The sequence below is a fragment of the Eschscholzia californica genome, unplaced genomic scaffold (assembly GCF_041429995.1).
Source record: "Eschscholzia californica isolate CP2 unplaced genomic scaffold, dmEscCali1.0.p SCAF_3, whole genome shotgun sequence".
Taxonomy (NCBI): Eukaryota; Viridiplantae; Streptophyta; class Magnoliopsida; order Ranunculales; family Papaveraceae; genus Eschscholzia; species Eschscholzia californica.
In genome coordinates this window covers 15,838,422-15,858,931 of record NW_028238420.1, presented here as the reverse complement: position 1 = coordinate 15,858,931, position 20,510 = coordinate 15,838,422, and positions in this window count along the sequence as shown.

Here is a 20,510-nt window from a genome sequence, read left to right as displayed (position 1 = left end):
GAGTAGTCTGGTTGCCTTCGAATCCCTTCTTTTCCTTCTTCTTCCTATAGCTTTATCTCTCTAGGAATTTCAATACCTCTCTATCTCTCTCTAACTCACGGGTGATGGAAAATAAGAAAGAAAAGATGAGGTCACTAGGGTTTAGAAAGGGGGTTTTACATGCCTATTGCTATTTACACCCCACTATTTAGGTAGAGGCACTACACTTATTCCTTTTTTGAGTGAAATAGGTTTCTCATTTCAAGCCTAAAACTGAATCCTATTCTTATTGAATACCTACTATTTATCATTATAAATATGAAATGAAAGGGAAGAAAATATTCATACTTTCAGAACAAAGAGAGGTCAGTTAAAGAGAGTTTTTGAAGTGGTTATATAAAGAGAGATTGAAAGAGAAGAACACTATTTTGAAGAAAAGAAGATTATTAATCTTCTGAAGCAATTTAGTTTGTGTTAAACTTCTTTAAGCGTTGTGGTAATCTAGGATTTGTTCAAATCGAGTAAGAGATTTCCATTTTCCCTCTTTCTTGTTCAATTTAATCCACCATAGTTTTCGTGAAATTTTTTTATCCAAGAGTGTTTCTACACACCTTGAAGAGTTGAGTAATCCCCTATTGCTTTAGGAAAGATTTGTGTAATCCATTATTTTCATCATTGTGAAAGATTTCCGGACTAGGACCTGTGATTATTTTACCTTCTGACTTAGAGGGGTTCTTTGTCACGTTGAATTATCTTGGTGTCTCTGCTTTTACTTTCACATTTTTTATCTTTAGAATCCTGAACAAGTTGATTAAGTTTTTTCTCCTAACAAGTACTACTCGGCAAAACAGATGAGCATTTTTTTGGCTAAATTCAAACAGGCTAACTACAAATTGTTTTGTTAAACCTAAACATCCTAAGTATACATTAGGACACGTTATCAGAATTAACTAATACTCATGACATACACATTAAGGAAACACCCATGACCTGAGTAAGAACAGATCAATTTAGAATTAAGCATATGACTTCAGTGTATTATCAGAATAAACAAGTTCACTTGTACCTTAAAAAAGAGACAAGCTTCACCTCTTTGAGCAACAAGTTAGATGAGTACCATAAGTGTATCATGAAAATTGAAATTTCATGTTAGTAATTTTTAATACTAATAACTAATGTGGACCAATATATGTACATTATTATATAATATGACTGTAACACTTTGTGCCCCATAAATTGGCACAAACGCGTCTCAACAATTCACAGACGAGACTCAAATCTGGCAAAATCTCCTCTATAAATTGAACCGGTCAAACCTGCGAAACATGTTACGCAAACCATACACTCGCATACACACATTCATTTTAAACACAATGGAGGTTAAAAAGAAACATAAGTCAATTAACAACCTTTTTTCGAACTCGAACCACCAAAACCTGCTAACTTATCTGGAACTAGTTCACTCCTCTATGTAAGAATTATGCGGTAATTATATATACATGTTAGTTCATATTTATGTGAAACATATAACTTCAAATATAATGAGAAAAAAAAAAAGCGAAACCAAATACGACAACTGTGAAACCACCCCACGTCATCTGCGGACCAAGAGTCTCAGATGTCTCACAACGACAACCAAGCTATTAAATAAGTACCTGCACACTAAGAACTTGTAGGGGCTCAGTAACTCACTGACATGAGTTAAACTGGTAGAAGGGTCCTAAAACAAAACTACGATAAACATCTTTTCGCAAATAAAACATGCACACATCAAAATATATATCAATCTTAATACTAGCATAAAATAACACATAACTTATCTAAAAAAAAATATATTGCACTTAACTACCCACCCATGGTATGCTCTCAATCAACGAAGAGTTACCTAGAGAACTCTATAGTACTTTGGCTAGTACCGTCACATACCAGCACTAACCAAGGTACTAGCATTTTATCGAGAAAGTGTCTTACCCCTAGGTACGTAAGCCACTCTCCCATTAGGCGACTCAGCAGTCATTGGAAAGCTAACCTCTTGAAAAGTATATACACCTAGCTTAACTAGATGCGTTTTAGCTTCACCAAATTCAAATAGCCAGGTCGTTCCTCCAATATCCGTGTTAGGACAAAAAACCTATTCTCATTGATGCCCTAGCATGCAACTATTTCGTTTAATTTTGCAAAGTATATATCAACAACAGAAATAATACTCTTTTCTTGTAAGTACCCTCCTTCACCAACAATTTCAGAACATTCAGAGGTCGCCTGTTACGCCCTCGACTGAGATCGGGGTTTTTAACACGTAGCTTATCTTATCAAACATAGAAGTGGAACAACCAAGAGTCATATCATATCGTGCAGAGAGATCACAATCACCAAACCAGTCGGGCGGTCTGAGGTGTACAACCCAGAGCCCCGAGGGTAAGAACAAAACATGCTTATAGGCTAGTGAGCGATTAGAGGTGGCAAATACTTGAGTCCCGAGGGTCCAACCTAAACGAGAATCCTTGCCAGTGAGTGGAGAACTGAAACTGCCAATAACGTCATGACTCGTGTCTCGCTTCACTAATTACTTACAACATACAAAAATCATCAAGTTTCTTCCCAAACATTGATTATCACAAACCATTTCAAAACTATCCGTTCAAGACTCATTTGTGTGTAAAAAAACCATCAAACAAACCCATCACTAATATAAACTTCATCGTAAAAAACATTACCAAAAAAAGCAAAATCAACGATATAAACTTCATCGTAAAAACATAACCAAAAAAAGCAAAATCAACGTTATAAACTTCATTGATATCAACATTGTAAATCATGCAATGTGATCATATATCCGTATACAAAAAATGATGCATCATATTCGTACTCCTAGCATGAATCAAGATGATAATATAAAATAAAAACAAGAGATATCTCCTATGTAGCGATTCAGGACTCCAAACGACATGTACGATACCAATTCGGAAAGCTAACATCATAAGTTACGACTTTCATGTTTAGGGAAAGTCCGTCTAAGTAATATATCTAGCCCAGGAATGTTCAAACATAGACTGAATTTCACTTCCCGAGTCGTCGTTCGATCGCTAAATTATATCAAATAACTTCTCTAATGTTGCTTAAATTCCACAATTATTTAATTCCAACAATATAAACCCTAGAATTCCATAAACTATAAAAATCCCCCAATTTCGTAAACATCAAACCCTCGGTTTAAGAACAACTAAATTAAATCATCAAAACTACCATTTTCCCTTAGTTTAGTTGTCTTTGCTTTGCATCTTCATAAACTTCATGAATTCCTCTCAAATTCCTATAACTTTGAAGTACAACTCCATTATAATTTAGACCACTCTGAGTTCTAGATAGAGAAAGTTAATTTTACCTAGAACCTCTATTGATTTGCAATCCTAGAGCCTTCAACAACTATACACAATAAAAATATTGCAAACCCCCTTCAATTCCTCATTATTTTCCATCGAATTCTGTTTTCCAAAAAGAAATTTCCCCAAAAAAATTGAAGCTCTCTTCAGCATGAACTACGGTTAGAGCATCTCCAATGCGAGACTGAAGAAAACTCTACAAATCATGTGTGTTAAGTGTGGAAAGTGGATCTCTAAATGGTCTATTTTCCTATTTGGCCATTTAGATATAAATTGGAAGCCTTCTCCATGCACCACTCAAGAGAAACCTAAAATTCTATATTTTGGTATAAAATTAATTGAAATTCTTATGTGGCACTTAGAGATCCTCAAGGGGGTGTTCCTTTAAGAGCATCTCCAATGCAACACTCAATCTTAGAAACTCCGAGTGCCACTTAGGATTTTTAGAGTTTTTTCTTAAAAATCCTCTCCAATGCAACACTCTATTTGGATCTCTAAGATGACGTGTTGAGAGTGGAATAAAGATATCTCAAGAAGACACTCTATTTCTACAGTGTCCTCTTGAGATATCTCTAATTGTCCAACTCATCATTATTTGATTTTCAACCAATAGAATTCGAGTCTTCTATATTTTCTAAAATAACTTATTAATTATTTACAAAAATAACTATGCCACATGAGTAAATAAGATAAGTTTAGAGTTTTGCATTGGAGACAAAAATAAATTGAGGATCTCTATTAAGGCCACCTAGGAGTGAGAATCTCAACTAGAGCTTGACACATAGGATGAATAGAGATTTTTTTAAGTTTTGCATTGGAGATGCTCTAAGACTCTCTAAAATAAATATTGACACATCATTTTAGAGATTCATGTTGAATTTTGCATTGGACATGGATTTTAAAGAGACACTCTAAAAAATCCTATGTGGGACTTTAAGATTTAGAGTTAGAGTGTTGCATTGGAGAGGCTCTTAACTCAGTTCTGATTTTGGTTTCTAAAAATCTCTTTTTTGACCTTAATATCAATTGGATTGCAAAACAACGCTTGATTTCTACCAGATTGCAGAAAACCACCTAAAATTTGCATCATTTGTCGATTTAGCTCTTGTTTTGACTTAGTCTAAATTCAAAATGGTCCTTCATCTAACCTTCATCTTCTATAATGTAATAGAAAACATGGGATGTTACAACGACTATTTCACTGAAGTGTCTTATGAGTGATAAGAACAGTGGGCATAAAAATATCAATCAATTTTGTGCGTGGGAGCGAAGTCATAATATTCAATGTGTGGAGTGCAACTAATACATTTAGCACCGTTTTCTCTCTCTCCTGATTAGAACCGTTTTCTCTCTCCAAGAACCACATCTGGTTTTCTCTCCGTCTTCTTGATCTGTGGCTCTCCGGCGAAGGGTTCTCCCTTCGCCGGATCCTGATTTTACTAGCCTATTAGTAGTTTTATTAGTTCCTAGGGTTTTCTAGATTCATCGCTATAGGGTTAGGAATGCTGCGAAATCGGATCCAACAAATTTTCAAGATCGATTAATGGGTATCTCTTCACTCGATTCCCTCTTCTTAATGGCGGCGTCAGGTTCGGATTTATTGGTGGAGCGACTGGTTTATTGGGGGTGTGGTGGTGACGTGATGGTGGTGGTGGTTTAGATGCTGGTGGTGGGTGGTGAAGGAGAAGAGGGTTGTGGGTTTTTCTGTGGTGGTGCTTTATGATGGTGGCGGGTGTGGTGGAGAAGAGGGTTGTGGGTAGTTTCCGTGGTGGTGCTTTCATGATGATGGTGGTTGTGGTGACGTGATATGAGTGGTGATGTGATGGTGGTGGTATTCCGGTAACGGTGGCGGTTTTCCGACGACAATGGCGGTGTTCCGGTGACGGCGACGGTTTTCCGGTGACGGAAACGGTTTTCCGGCGACAACGACGGTTGTTCCTACGACAACGGCGGTGTTTCTTTTAATTTATTTCCAGTTACTAGCAAGTGATATTTCTATATTTTAATATATTAGTACAATACAAGAGAGAGTATTTAGTATCTCCATATACTAAGTATAATAATTGGCGGATCCTCAGTGGTGGCGGCGACTTCCTGGTTATGGCGGAGGCGGCTCGCTCGGCTAGGTTATTTCAGCCTCAGTTATGCGCTTGTCGACCTTTAGGGTCTTTTCATTCTCGGCCTTTAGGGTCTTTTGTTTGTGTTTGTATCGTTCATTTTATCGAGTCGGTGTCTTGTCCATTTTCTTTCTCTTCGTGAGGCACTTTGCATTTAAAGGTATGTAACTCTCATGAAGTTTTCAGAGGAGAGAAATTAGAATGATCTTCCATGTAACATTGTGATTTTATCACTTATGAATGTAATGGTTCACATGGCTTCAAAAAAAAAAAAAAATATTCAATGTGTGGAAGCTCGTAAAAATAATTACAAAAGTATGATAGGTATTTTAGTAATTTACCTTTTGTAACCACCAATTAGTTCTAGAATTATTTATATTATTGGGCCGATCCCAAACCGAATCAAGATAGGTGATTTTCTTTCACTTCACGAAGGGGATCTTAATTTTAGTTTCTGGAAAATTATTTGCAAGATCTTAATTTTCAAAAATTCTGTTTTGTAACTACTTCATTTAGAGAGATAAAGTTTAAGAATTGGAGATAATGTTCTTGTTAGAATTTTATATGGACAAATTAAGAAATTAGAAATTTTATGTGAACAACAAACTTGTGGGTGGGTGGGGGGTGGGGGGCATTAATCTAATACATTTCTTGATGCCCTTTAAGAATTAGAGTTTTCAATTTAAGTCATCCCCTTTTTCTACTTCTATAAACCCTAGGTAGCACCTTTTTATTTATTCGTTTTCTTCTTCTTCATCACTAACTACTTAATTTTTAAAGAGAGAAATTGTAGGAGGAGTCGTTTAACATGCCAAGATCTATGGTTTTCTAAGTGGTTGAAAGTGTTGCCATAAACTCCACAAACCTAGAGGTCCAAGATTCGATTTTCATAGGAGGTGGAATTGATGGTTATAGACTTGGGTTAAGGTATAAATATAAGTTTGTTGGGCTTTAGGCCTCTTTATTATGTTGTTGGGTTGTAGGTCTCTTTCATTTGTAGTTTAACTTCTACGGTTTTGTGCTTATCGGATCTTGATGATATATCAACGTCATGTAATGACTAACATATAACACAGTCCATTTAAAAAAAACATGACAAGATCTAGATCTCAAAGGATACTGTTGAAATATCTTCCAGAGAGTAAGTAATTTTTATTGAAACATATTTTTGTTGAAGAATCAAAAGATAGTTTCTTTAGCAAAAACATCAATGTGGGAGACGTGGTCGGTTTCTAAGGCTTTGAAGCCCTAGAAATCGAGCCAATTCTTGGGAGATCTATTAGTTTTTAGAAATTTAAAAATCCTAGATGAGCTCAGTTTCTAGGAGGGATCTGCTCATATCTCGTGGGAAACTACAAGAAATATGCGTATAATTTTGAGACAAACTGCATTTCGTGGGAAACCCTAGAAAATATAGTAAATTTTCGTGTGTTTGCCACGAAATTGAGCTTACCTTCCCTTTCACCAAAAATTTATTTCGTGAAATCTTATTTGATTCTCTCCGACTACAAAATGTAAATACAAAAAAAGATAATTTAGAAGTTTAACTTTAAAATATCATACCGAGGAACAGCTTCTTTAAGTGGAGATTGGAGGACTTTATCTTCCTCCGTCAAGGGTTTCAAAAATAAAATAATAATAGTGACAATATTAATAATAACAATAATAATAGTAATAATAATACTATTAACAATAATAATAATAAGAGTGGCCGTTAGTTAGGTTTTCTATTTTTAATCTATTGTATTTGTTAATGATCTTTAGATTACTTACTGTTTTAATATTTGAGTCCTTATAATTGTTTCCTCATATTAAAAAGAATTCAATTAAGTCAAACATAGTGTATTTTCACCGGGTCTGAAAATTTTTATCTATATAAGGTATTTGTTGGTCCATGTATTGTCTCTTTCTCTTACATTTTTTTTTTGTTGAAAGATAAAATATATTAGGTAGAAATTAGAGTTCTATTACAATACAAATTACAAAGAAAATAAGGTACATGTTTCCAAACCTTCGATCTGTTTTTCTTTCGTGCCCATTTTGCCAGCTTATCTGCTACTTCATTGAATTTCCTGCTTGTATAAGAGAATTTAACTATTTTCAAACTCTTTTTTATTTCTTGGATCTTATTGATATGTACTTGGGATTGCCATTGAATATTTTTCTTTCCTTTCTGAAGATATTTTATGATATTAATGTTGTCACTTTCGATAATGATTCTTTTATATTCATGAGATTCTGCCCATTGCATTCCTTTAAGGATCGCAATTGCCTCACCTTCCTCCGAGTTTCTGCATCTAGAGGTGAATGTTGCTGCTTCGACCAATTTAGATTCATTGTCATGGATAATAAGACTGATGCCAGTAGTACTATGTGTGTCTATGAATGATGCATCTACATTAATCTTTAAAAAGGACGCTTCAGGGGGGATCCATTTACCTTGTTCTGTTTTGGTTTTTGATTCGTCCACTTTATGTATTTGAGGGAAGGTCGTGATGATAGTAATCATTGTGTCTAACTTGTTGATTTCGTGTTGAAAGCAATGGTCACATCTGATTTTCCATATGTTCCACATGATGGTAGTGTAATGAATGTTGTTAGTTGTGTAAGTCGATTGGTCCTTGGTTTCCCAGGAGAAGATCCAGTCTCTTATTGATATGATATTTTCTGAAATAATATTGAAATAGAACCATATATTTTTTGCAAGAGGACAATGTAGAATAACATGTTCTATGGATTCTATCTCATTACAGTTCGGGCAGGTTCTGTTGTTATCGATGTACTTTCCTATTCTTTCCTTAACAGGGAGTGCATTTGCACAAATTTTCCATACAAAAATTTTTACTCTAGGACCTACTGGTAGTGTGACGCCCCGTGTCCCGAATAGACACGACCACGCCCCGGCAATTCACAGACGAGACTAAAATCCGGCAGAGTCTCCTCTGTAAATCGAACCGGTCGCACATGCAAAACCTGTCATGCAAACCATACATTCGCATAAACAAGAATAAACTATTAAGCAGAAGCTAAACAAACTTAACTCAGTTTTGGGTCGAAACCCGAACCACAAAAATACAAACGCCTCATAAAACACCGATACAACTTATAAACAACTATAAGGTTTACGTATATACATATTAGAGTTTGGTTTCTGCAATAAATACATAACTTGGAAATAAAGAAAAAACCATATAAAACGACAAAACTCCACTAGACTCGTCAGACAAGATCACCGGCCGGAATACACACTCCGCCTCGAGGCTACAACCAAGAACCTGCACACTAACAACTGGTAGGGGGTCAGAATACTCACCGACACGAGTTATTCTGGTAGAAGACCAATCCAAAAGCCATCACGTTTTCAAAAGTTCATTTAATAAGTTGTAAACATCATGACAAAACGAGTTATCAAACCAGTTACTGTATATACTATATACAAAACCATTTTCCTTAATCTAGCAAGCAATAGCAGTGATTAGCTGCCCACCCATGATGCGCTCCCAATAAGAGGAGAGTTCCTCAGGAGAACCTAGAGTGCGTTAGATAGTACCAGCCTATTTATGGCACTAGCTAATGCACTACGTCTCCTCGAGAAAGAGACTTACCCCTAGCCGGTAAGTCCCTCTCCCACTAAGGGACTCCGCAATCATTGAAGAGTTTACCTCATGATACATATATACCTTAAGTATCTAAATAAGTTTTTGATCACCGAGTTCGAATAAGAGAGCCGTCCCCCAATACCCATGGAAGGACTTGAACCTCATTCTCTTCGGTACCCTGTCATGCATCTAATGCGATCTTTCAAAATCAGTTTCATTCGTATATCAAAACCAATATTCATATTCAATTCATTATCTTATCAAACACGGAAGTGGAACAACCAAGAGTCATATCGCCACAAAGCAGAGGGATTCCCAATCAATGTCACCTCCCAGACGAGCGGTCAGGAGTACGTCCCTGAGCCTCGAACTGGAGGCACGAGCACCAATGGCCAGCAAGTGAAGCACTCTACTCCCACAGGTCTCATGACTAGTGTCGCCCACCTCACCGGTCTCACACGGATCACAACCGTGTCCACATGTCATCCTACCCTCAATGGCTACGTGCCCGTAGGTTGACATAATTCGCAGTCGGGTACATACAAGAAAATCCCAGTAGTTCACAATCATCGTAAAATCAGTTCGAAAACATTTCTCATATCGCATCAAAACATTTCAAGCATATTTCAGTTCATCACATAAATCGAGTTTCATGCTACCTAAACTCTAGTTATAATGGCGCATATATAACTGTATAATCTAGCATATTCATTATCTATAAAACCATGCTGGATAAAGGATTCAGAACCCCTACCTCAGTCTTTGCATCACCAAAGACTCCCGCCTACCAGACGACCCAATTCCTCCTCATTCGCAAACTCTGGGATAAGGAAGAATAACCAAAAAATCGAATAGAAACATCAGGTTCTAAACGAAGAACCTTGCACAACAAAAACAATAAAGAAAAGAAAACATCGAAAACTTAAAACATAAAAGCAATTTCGTCAACTCTGGAAGACTTCAAATATAATCCGATTTCGATCGATCTCTTACTTTGTATCTATGTCTCCTGAATATTGGAAATGCCTACGAACCCGTCAACCAACTTCCCATAATTTCTATTTCTCATTTTAGAGTCTCCATAAGCTGACAAATCATATAATGAATTCCATACTATAAATCAATAGCTGAAACTGTCCATTTATATGAAATATGATAAAATTCGGGTAACTATCTCTATTCTAATTTATTCCAAAAACTAGTCCAAATATGAAATTCGAGCCGTAAAATAATTCGGCAGCACCTCGTCTATATATGGTCACCCCAAAATAGTCCATAACATTCTAAACATGATCCTGAACATAAATCATTAGAAGAAGTCGAATAATAATCGTCTAAATAGCTCCAAATTTCGATCCCAAATGAAATTAGTACCACTATACAGTATACGAAATAGCTATCATAAAACCACCAAATTCGGACGAAATTGAAAATTCTGAACCGCTAAATATGTAGAACAAGTTGAATGGGATTACCTGGAACAAGTTTCATTGAATTCCGACAACCCATCACGAAGAAATCGACGAAAGAATTTCATAGCCGTTGAACCCTAAATTTCTTTCACTTCCCACGGCTAAGTCTCAATGCTGCTTATTGATTCTCAAATCAATTTGGGACAAAGATGGAAAGGGGAATAAAAGGTGGGGTGAGATAGATGGAAATTGGGACGGCACGTGTATAAGCATGCAGTGACTAGGTATGGGTTGGTTTTTTTTTTAAAAAATAATTAAATATTATTATAAGCCAACATTTGGGTCAATCCATTTACAAATTTTATTAACCAATCAAATTAAAAATCCACATGCTTAAAAACCCACCGGGCAAAACCCATTTTCAGAATCTGCCATATTTACAGTTTGGTCCCTGGTTTTTTCCATGTTCGCAAAATACCCCCTAATTTGTCCTCTTTGTTGTTTAACCCTTCTTTTGATTTGACCTAAATGTCAAATAGTCCTTCAATTAACCTTGAAAACGTGGGATGTTACAGGTAGGGACCAAAGGAAGTTCCAATTAGGAGACCGGGGTTGGGGGGAATTCATACTAAGACTCAGATGTTGGTATATGGATTTGACACTAAATTTACCATTTTTGGTAAGAGTCCATTTCCGTTGATCTTCACTATCTATCGAAATCGGGATGGTAAGAATAAGATTCTTAGTCTCGGAATCGAATTCATTGTTAAGTAAGTTTTCGCCCCAGGTACCTTGATCGATGAGCTGAGATACCTTAGTAAGGTTAGAGTTTTGGTTATACGAGATAGACGGGGTATTGGGAATCCAATTATCGGTCCAAATATTTATACTTTTACCGTTGTGAACTTCCCACGTCGTATATTTTCTATTGTCTTAAGATATTTATTGATATTTTTCCAAATCCATGAATGATATGGTTTCGTCGGCCCTGGATTCTCTGTTCTATCAAAGTACTTGGCTTTCAAGAGCTGAACCCACATGGGTTCCGGCTCAGATTTAATTCTCCATGCTAATTTACTCAACATAGCCTGGTTATCCAGCTCGGTGGAGTGGACACCGAGGCCACCCAAATATTTAGGAAGGCATATCGAAGACCAAGATTTGGTACATATACCTTTGGACTTACCCCACCAGAACGACTTTTGTAAAGTCGTAATGCTCTTGCATATGCCCTTGGGTAAGGCAAAGCATTGCATTTGGTATCGGGGTACGGCCGCTGCTATAGTCGAGATGACTACCGTGCGACCCGCTAGAGAGAGAAAGCTGTGATTCCATTTGTCTAATTTCGTTTTTATTTTATGAAGAATGTCATTAAAGATTTGCTTTTTGTTAGCACCAATGAATAGTTGTGATCCTAGATATTTTTCCGACGTGGAGGCATATTTAACTTTAAGAGATCGCATAATCATCCGTTTAAATTTAGGGTGAGAGTTTTTAGAGTAAAAGATGTTTGATTTTGCGTAGTTGATCATTTGACCAGATGCGTTACAAAAAGCCTTAAGAATAGACTTCAGGGAATGGATATTATCTAGAGAGTTGCGACCGAAAATAATACAATCATCTGCGAAGAGAAGATGAGAAATGGAGAGATTAGGGTTTTTAGTAGGGAAACCCTTGAAATTATCTCTATCCTGTTCCTCTTTAAGAAGTCTACTAAGCCCCTCCATTGCTAGAGTAAACAAAAATGGGGAGAGTGGGTCTCCTTGTCTGATGCCTCTAGATGGGTGGAAAATGGGGCCAGGACGCCCATTGACTAAAACCGCCATAGAGGATGTAGTAATACATTGGGCTATCATTTTGATCCAATGATCCGAATAACCCAATTTAGCCAAGATATCTGTTAGGAAACTCCATTCTATCCTATCAAAAGCTTTGGACATGTCCAGCTTAAGACCAAAATATCCTGTCTCACCTTTCATGGTTTTGAGGGAGTGAATGATTTCCTGCCCCATGATTATATTATCAGAGATTTGTCTTCCTGGGACATAAGCAGCCTGGAAGGGGGAGATGATATTATGAAGCGAGTAGTTTAATCTATTAGCCAAAATTTTCGTAATAATCTTATAGGTGGTATTTAAAAGGCTAATGGGTCTATAGTCAGCTGGCGTTTGGGGAGTTGTGGTTTTCGGGATGAGGCAAATATGAGTATGATTAGTGTCTTGTGGAAGCACGGCTGATTCAAAGAAATCTTGGACTAGAATGTAAATATTGGGGCTTACAGTATCCCAGTTTGATTGATAGAAGTATGGGGGGTATCCGTCGGGCCCCGGGGCCGCCTCTTTTCTAAGACTACTGATAGCACTGTTAATTTCTTCCTGGTCAGGGATTTTAGAAAGCTCTATGTTTTCTTCTAGGGTAATGGCATTTTGGAAGAGATTGAGAATTGAATGGTTATCGCTAAGACCCTGTGAAGTACTAATGTTGAGAAGATGTGTGGTAAATATAGCTTGGATTTCTTCTAATCCTTCATGCCACTCCCCATTTGAATCTTTTATGGCTGTAACTTTATTAGTCCTATTCCGTTGTATGGCTTGAGAGTGGAAAAATTTGGTGTTTCTATCTCCTACTGAGAGAAAGTTGTTCCTAGATTTTTCTTTCCATAAGGATTCTTGGGTCTTGTACAATTCTTCCAGTTGATTGTGTATTGCGTTGAATTCTATTTTTGTATTAGTGTTATTAAGCTTTGTAATTAATTCTTTGATGTTTTTGTCTATGTTTCCAAAAACTGTTTTATTCCATTTTGTTAGTTGTCTACTGAGGTTTTTCAGGTTAACTTGAATATTTTTATGATTAGTCCATTTGTCCGATATAAACTTGTGGCAAGCAGGATGTGACATCCAGGTTCGGATAAATTTAAAAGGTTTAGGTTTGTTGCAACTTAAGTCTGTGTCTTCTAGGAGAATTGGTAGGTGGTCTGAACCAACAGTTTCCAAGTGAGTTATGCTCGACAATTGAAATTTTTGAAGCCAGGGTAGGTTGGCTAGGGCTCTATCTAATCTTTCCTGGATAAAATTTTCTCCAAATTGTCTATTATTCCACGTGTACGGATAGCCCTTAAATCCCATATCTGTTAAATTTAGGTTGTTAATATAAGTTTGAATTCTGTGAGTGTTAGAATTCGTAATCGTCTTGCCTCCTTCTTTATCCTTGCTGTCCAGGATTACATTTAGGTCCCCTATTACCATCCAAGGGGTTTCATCTTGAACCTTGAGATTATTTAAAATTTTCCAAGGTTTAAGTTTGTTTTTATTGTATGGGCTACCGTAAAATCCGGTAATAGCATATTCCGGGTTATTATTGTTTTTATAGACTTCCATGTGAATCATGTTATTATCCGAGTATAGGATTTTTAGAGTAAGGTTGTGTTTCCAATATAATGCTAGGCCCCCAGCTTTATTGATCGGCTCAACAAAGGAGTGGTCATAATGTTTGTTAATCTTTATATGTTTTTTGATGTTATAAGATTTTGTCTTGGTTTCAGCTATGAAGATGATATCCGGGTTGTGCCTGTTTATCAGGCTCATAAGATGTTTACGAGTGCTAAAAGAAGAGATTCCTCTAATGTTCCAACTAAGGACTTTAGGCCCTAAATTTTTGTTCATCTTAGTCTGCCTTATAGATTTACAGAAAGAGAAGCACACCCGGCTCTAAAACTAATAGTAGCTAAAGGCCCCTCGTGGGGTCAACCAGGAATAAGTGGGAACCGAGAGGAATTATAAAGGCACTCTTATAGCTAGACGCTCTCTAAAAAGCCCAATAGTCTAAATCGTCGAACAATGTACCAAAGGGAGAGGGCAAAGTAATTTAAATAAAAGGGATCTCCCGGATAGAAGGAGGAAGGTTTGATACTAGTGGTCTCTTCTATCCTTAGAAACTAATTAGACTCGGATATTAGCTCCTCCCTATTAGGTCTAATGGTGGGGTTCTACTAGTGTTTAGGGCTAATTAATACTATGGATTCTAAAGGCGCCACCAGTAGGGAAGATGAGAGATGAACTCTGAAGAACCTAGAATAACAGGTCTCTCTACCAGATAATATGATGATATATTTCAACAACAAAGATAATATGATGATATAAAAACACTAAAGAAAGCAAACATTACAATCTACTATGGGGTCACTAACAACTTCAGTGCTATGTATAAACTAAGAAGTAATTAAAGCTATATCATTATATTACTTTAAACATCAAGATAACTACTATCAAAACCTCAAAATGAAGTAAATGATCTAAACACAGATCAGTTAAAACTAAGTCTCTATCCTAGCAAGTCGACAGAGAGATGAACTTTCAAACAAGATAATAAGATAACAAAAGACATAGTACTGTCCATCATTTAAAACATAAAACTAAAAACCTACTTAATCACCCAAGAACTTAATAACCGAACCAAGACTTCAGGCTACTCATTATCCCCATCACTCCTATGTTTGGACGCCTGTAACAATAAGTCTGGGCGCCTACGGCAATAAGTTTGCGCACCTATAGCAGCAAGTTTGGTACATCCTCTATTTCTACTCGTTCTAATGACTAATTCTTGGTGTGCAGCTATAAAGGCGATCTATTTATACTTTAGCTAGTTAAGGGCACTCATATTAGTAATGTCGGATGCCTACAAATCACTACTCATTTTTTGGTATGCAAATTGACATCACTATATACTAATTGGCCAGCGCTTTGGGGAAAGCAAAATAGTTTCCGGGGTGTGAAGACTTTGTCAAAAACTGGTCAATTTTGTTTGACAATTTTATTTAGGGGAAAAGCAAAATAGCTTCTCCACCTCAGCTCTCCCTCTCTCCACCTCAGCTCTCTCTCTCTCTCTCCACCTCATCTTCTCTCTCCCCACCACTCTCTCTCTTCTCCGACAGGTCGCCCGGCCGACCATTAAAAGAAAAAAAAATTCGCTCTCTCTCTCTCTCCCTAAAAAACGATTTTTTTTCTTCTCTCTCTCTCTCTCTAGAACAAATCTAGAGAGAGGATCGTTGAAGGTCCTGTTCGGGACCTTCAATAGATCCTCTCTCTCTCTCTCTAAATTTTTCGGTCGGCGACCTTGTCGTAGAAGAGAGAGAGGAGAGGTGAGGTGGAGAGAGAGTGAGGTGAGGTGGAGTGTTTTTTTTATTTCCTCTTAAAATTTATTTCCCTGGAAAATTTCTACAATTCTACATATTCCCTTTAAAATTTCACACCCAGAAAACTATTTAGCTTTCCCCAAAGCACTGGCCATACTAATTTCCACATTATTTTAGTCCGCGGCTTTGGGGAATACAAAATATTCTCCAAGGAATAAAGACTTTGGTCAATTAATTTTGACAAAAGGAGCAACTTTATTATAAGTCCAAAAATTGAGTTGTTTACTTTCTAACCCGTAATCTTCTTCAACCTTTTCGAGCTCACGTTCATTCCCAGTCTGATTTTCTCTCTACTTTTTGTTTAATACGGTCAATTTCTACACTCTTAGTATATACTAATCCATTCTCTCTCTCTCTCTTCTCTCTCTCTCTCTAAAGCTCTCTCTCTACTTTCTCTCTCTAAAACTCTCTCTCTACTTTCTCTCTCTTACGAAGAAAGCAGGAACCACCATGAGTATACACACTGAAGATCTCAATTGTTCCTCAAACAATCACCAAACATAGTGTCACCTTCCACAATGATCAAATCAACACTATTGTTACCCAAACTTCCTCAATTGTAGACGATGAGATTTTAAACATCCATCGCTATTTTCACTCTCAACCGGAATGGCAACCGGCTTTCAACCGGAACCAAGAAAAAAATGTATCAGTTCTTCAATTATGTGTTGATCGTAGATGTCTCATATTTCAATTCTTATATTCAAAATAAAATCCTTAATTGAATTTCTTGACGACCCTAATTTTGCTTTTGGTCTATCTTAGAACTTAGTTGTTCAAAAATTGAATAATAATGACCTTAAGAATGCAAGTTTCAAGAGTCTGACTGAAATTGTTCTTGGCCAAGAATGGCAGAAACCTAGAACAGTAGGTGGAAATCGAATATTTAAGCTATGATCAAATTCTTTATGCTTGTCTTGATGCTTGTTTTTACAAGTTAAGTAAGAAGTTTAATGCCTACTTAGTTGGGTTTAATGGATTTTGGAAGGACCAAACAGAAGGGGGATAGAGATAAAAACAGTGGTGGTGATCGGGATTGGTGGTGGTTGGAGGAGGGAGATGAAGATTAAGGACTAAAAATCAAAGAAGTCAATTTTTGGATTCAAAACAAAGTTACTCATAAGTCAAATATAATTGACTAAAATCAGGAAAATTGGAGAGATAAAACGTGAAATTCTAGAGAATATAAAATATTCTCACGTTTTATCTCTCTTAGAATTTCACGTTTTATCTCTCTAAATTTCTTGATTTATCCCCCAAATGTTTATAATCTCTGTGATGAACATGACTAGTTAAGTTTGTTTCTCTATAGTGAAGATGAAGCTTAGGGATATGAGTAAAATTTTTGCATCTTTTTCTTGTCATGATTCTCATTAATGTGAATCATTGTTTAACTATGTTTAGTTGATTCCAATTGAATAATACTAGTAACTTCATCGTTTATACTTATAGATTGATAGGTCATACTTAGAAGTACGTTCCTTTGATGATTTATACTAGTAAATATTATAGACGATATATATGATTATTTAGGATTTACATTTAGCATAATTCATCCCGAATATATTTGTTTAAAATGTTCAATGTTACGATTTTTAGATGAAATTGTTTCACTAAATGTTGAGTTATAGAGTAAGAAAATCATGCTAGGATGGGAATGAAATTATTTATGTTAGTTCGAGGTGAAATCTGAACTTTAGGGTTTTCTCTCATTTTGATATCTTCGACAACTAGTTCTTAGTCTCTTTTTGTTCAAGTGTTTTATTGTTTCATCACCGAAACCAATAAATCATTCGAAAAATTTCAGAATAAGTTTGACTAAGAGGGTATTTAATTTTCGCACTTATTAAATGATTTTCATTTATCAAGTACGGACCAGCAATTTTAGGTCGTTTGTTTTTACACTTAATAAGTGAAAATTACTTCTAAGTGACAGCAAAGTAACTGTAAAAACGTAAGCTCTACCTTTGAGCTTATTTTTTGGGTTATTTAGTAATTGACCCCCAGCTATTTAGCGTCATTAGGACTTCACCCCCAAAATGAGAATGTGTATGGCGTTGACCCCCATTCTCAATTTTTCCGTTAAATATCAGTTAAGGGGTACGCGTGCCAACCACATGTGTGACTTATGACAAAAATACCCTTCGCGAAATATTTAGGTTATTTAGACATTGAACCCCAATTATTTAGCAATTTTAGGACTCCACCCCTAAGATGAAAATATATCTGGGATTGACTTCCATTCTCGATTTTTTCGTCAAAAATCAGTAAAGTGAGTCGCTTGCCAACTACATGCACAAGTTTTTTATATTATAAGTAACAAGTCTAAGACTAAGTAAGGACTAGACTTTATATCTAACAATTATATATCTGAGACATTTCTAATTTATCTAATCAACCAGACTTAGAACGTGGACGACTAGATACTAGGGTAACCCTTTTTATATGTTTTCCATCGGTGGTCTATCTAATAAATCTAGCCAGATCGGTCGAACCTCTCTCAGACTTCGGATAACATATTTTCCATACTATTTCTGGCTTATTTGGATCAGGCTCTCAGACTAACTTTTAGTTCATGGACCAATTATAAAAACTATCTCTAAAATTTATAGAAATAAGAGGAATACAATACCGCACGCGAACTATTTAGTTGGTATTTAACGAAAAAAAACAAGAATGAGAGTTAACCCTAAGCATTATTATTTTGGGGGTGTAGTTCAAATATCAGTAAATAGTTGGGGGGAAATATCTAAATAACCTAAATATTTCATGAAGGTTATTTTTGTCACAAGTCACACATGTGGTTCGCACGTGAACCACTTAACTGATATTTAACAGAAAAATCGAGAATGAGAGTCAACGCCGCCCGACGACCTTTGCCGGAGAAGACGATGAAGCGGCGAGAAGATCAGGTGGCAGAGAGAGGTGATGAGATGTAGGAGAGAGAATTGATGATTGGTTAACGATGTTCTAACGGTAACTAAAAAAATGGGCCATCTGGGAATTTTTGATAAAGTTAGGAGCTATGTAGGAAGCTGACCACAAAGTTAGGGGCTATTTGGCAAAATAACCCTTATTATTATTATTATTATTAATATTATTATTATTATCATCATCTCATTATTCGAGGACAATTAATATACATTTATTATTTTAATATTATCATTATTGTCTAATCATATAAAATAATATATTTGTACTAATATTTCAAAATATATTCTATAATGCTTGTAGACATTTTTGAATATATGAGGACATTGATGGATAGTAAGTGGATATTTATTATTTTAACATTATCATTATTGTTTAATCACATGGAATAATATATCTTTATTAATATTTCAAATATATATTTTTCGACTTTCGTAGAAATCTGCGAATATCTGTTGACATTCATGGACATTTGCTTGATATTTATTATTTAATATAGTATAATAATATGATAATATAATAGAATAATAATATAATAATAATATGTTATAGTAGTAATACAATAACATAGTAATATAATAATAGAATAATATTATAATAACATTATAATAATAATATTATAATATCATAATATAATAATAATAATATTATAATATAATAAAAATACAATAACACAGTAACATAATAATGAGATAATATCATAATAATATAATAATAGTATAATATAGTAACATAATAATAGTATAATTTAATAATATAATAATAATATTATTTATTAGTCTAAGATGATAATAATAATAATAATAATTATTATTATTATTACTATAATAGAGTATTATATTGTTATATATATTATTAATCTAATTTGATAATAATAAATTTTTTATTATCTTCCTTATTGAAATGTCCCAGAGTTTTCTCAAATGTCTTTCATATTTACAGAAACATTCTCTCTAAAAGCTCCCCAAATTTACACTAAAATGTCTCCAAATGTCCAAATAACCTATTTGTCTTGAAATGTCCATAATTTCATGTCTCAAACGAATAACAGAGACATTTCGAGACATTTGAAATGTCCCAAACGAATAACGCAGACATTTGAGGACATTTGAAATGTCTCCAACCAATAACACAGACATTTGGGGACATTTCAAATGTCCCCAACCAATAACACGGACATTGGGGGACATTTTCATGTACGGGGCAACAAAATATGGTAAAAGAAGACATTTAAACCATTGAGCATCATGTTCTTCTAAGTTTTCTCTAGGTGAAGACAAAAAAGCTTAGATGGGTTTTCTCTACGATTTCTCTTGATTTTCTCTCGGTGAACTAAAGAAGAAAGAGTTGTGATCGATTTTCTTTTGGTCAAAAGAAACATTTATTTAAACTGAAAAGACAACTCTTTGTAGAGATAAAAACTTCTTATTAAGGAATTATTTTTTTTGAAACTGAAAAGATTATGTGTATCTTCTAATATGGGTAATTTTATCTGACTTGGGATAGGCTAGGTGGTAGTAGAGAAAGAGAGGTTAAACATGTAAATTACTCCTAATGGAGTTATTTTTTATTTAATACTAGGTTCCCTCCCCGTCCTACGGACGGGGAAGATCCCTCTTGGCTAACGCCTTCGAGGAGAAGAAAATAAATTTAAATCACAACATAAATAAGATAAAATTACAGGGGAGAGTGATAACCATGTGTTTGAAGAGTAGAAAGTGAGATATAGTTATTTTAGGGAGATTGTAACCGAATATTCAAAATAATTAATTGTTTACACTAATACCCTTATTTTTTAAGTCAAATTACACTAAAAAGGATTTTATATCAGTCGTTCGATCTAATCAAAGGTAAATCTCTAAAATAAAATGGACGGCCAGACTTATCCCCTCGATAAC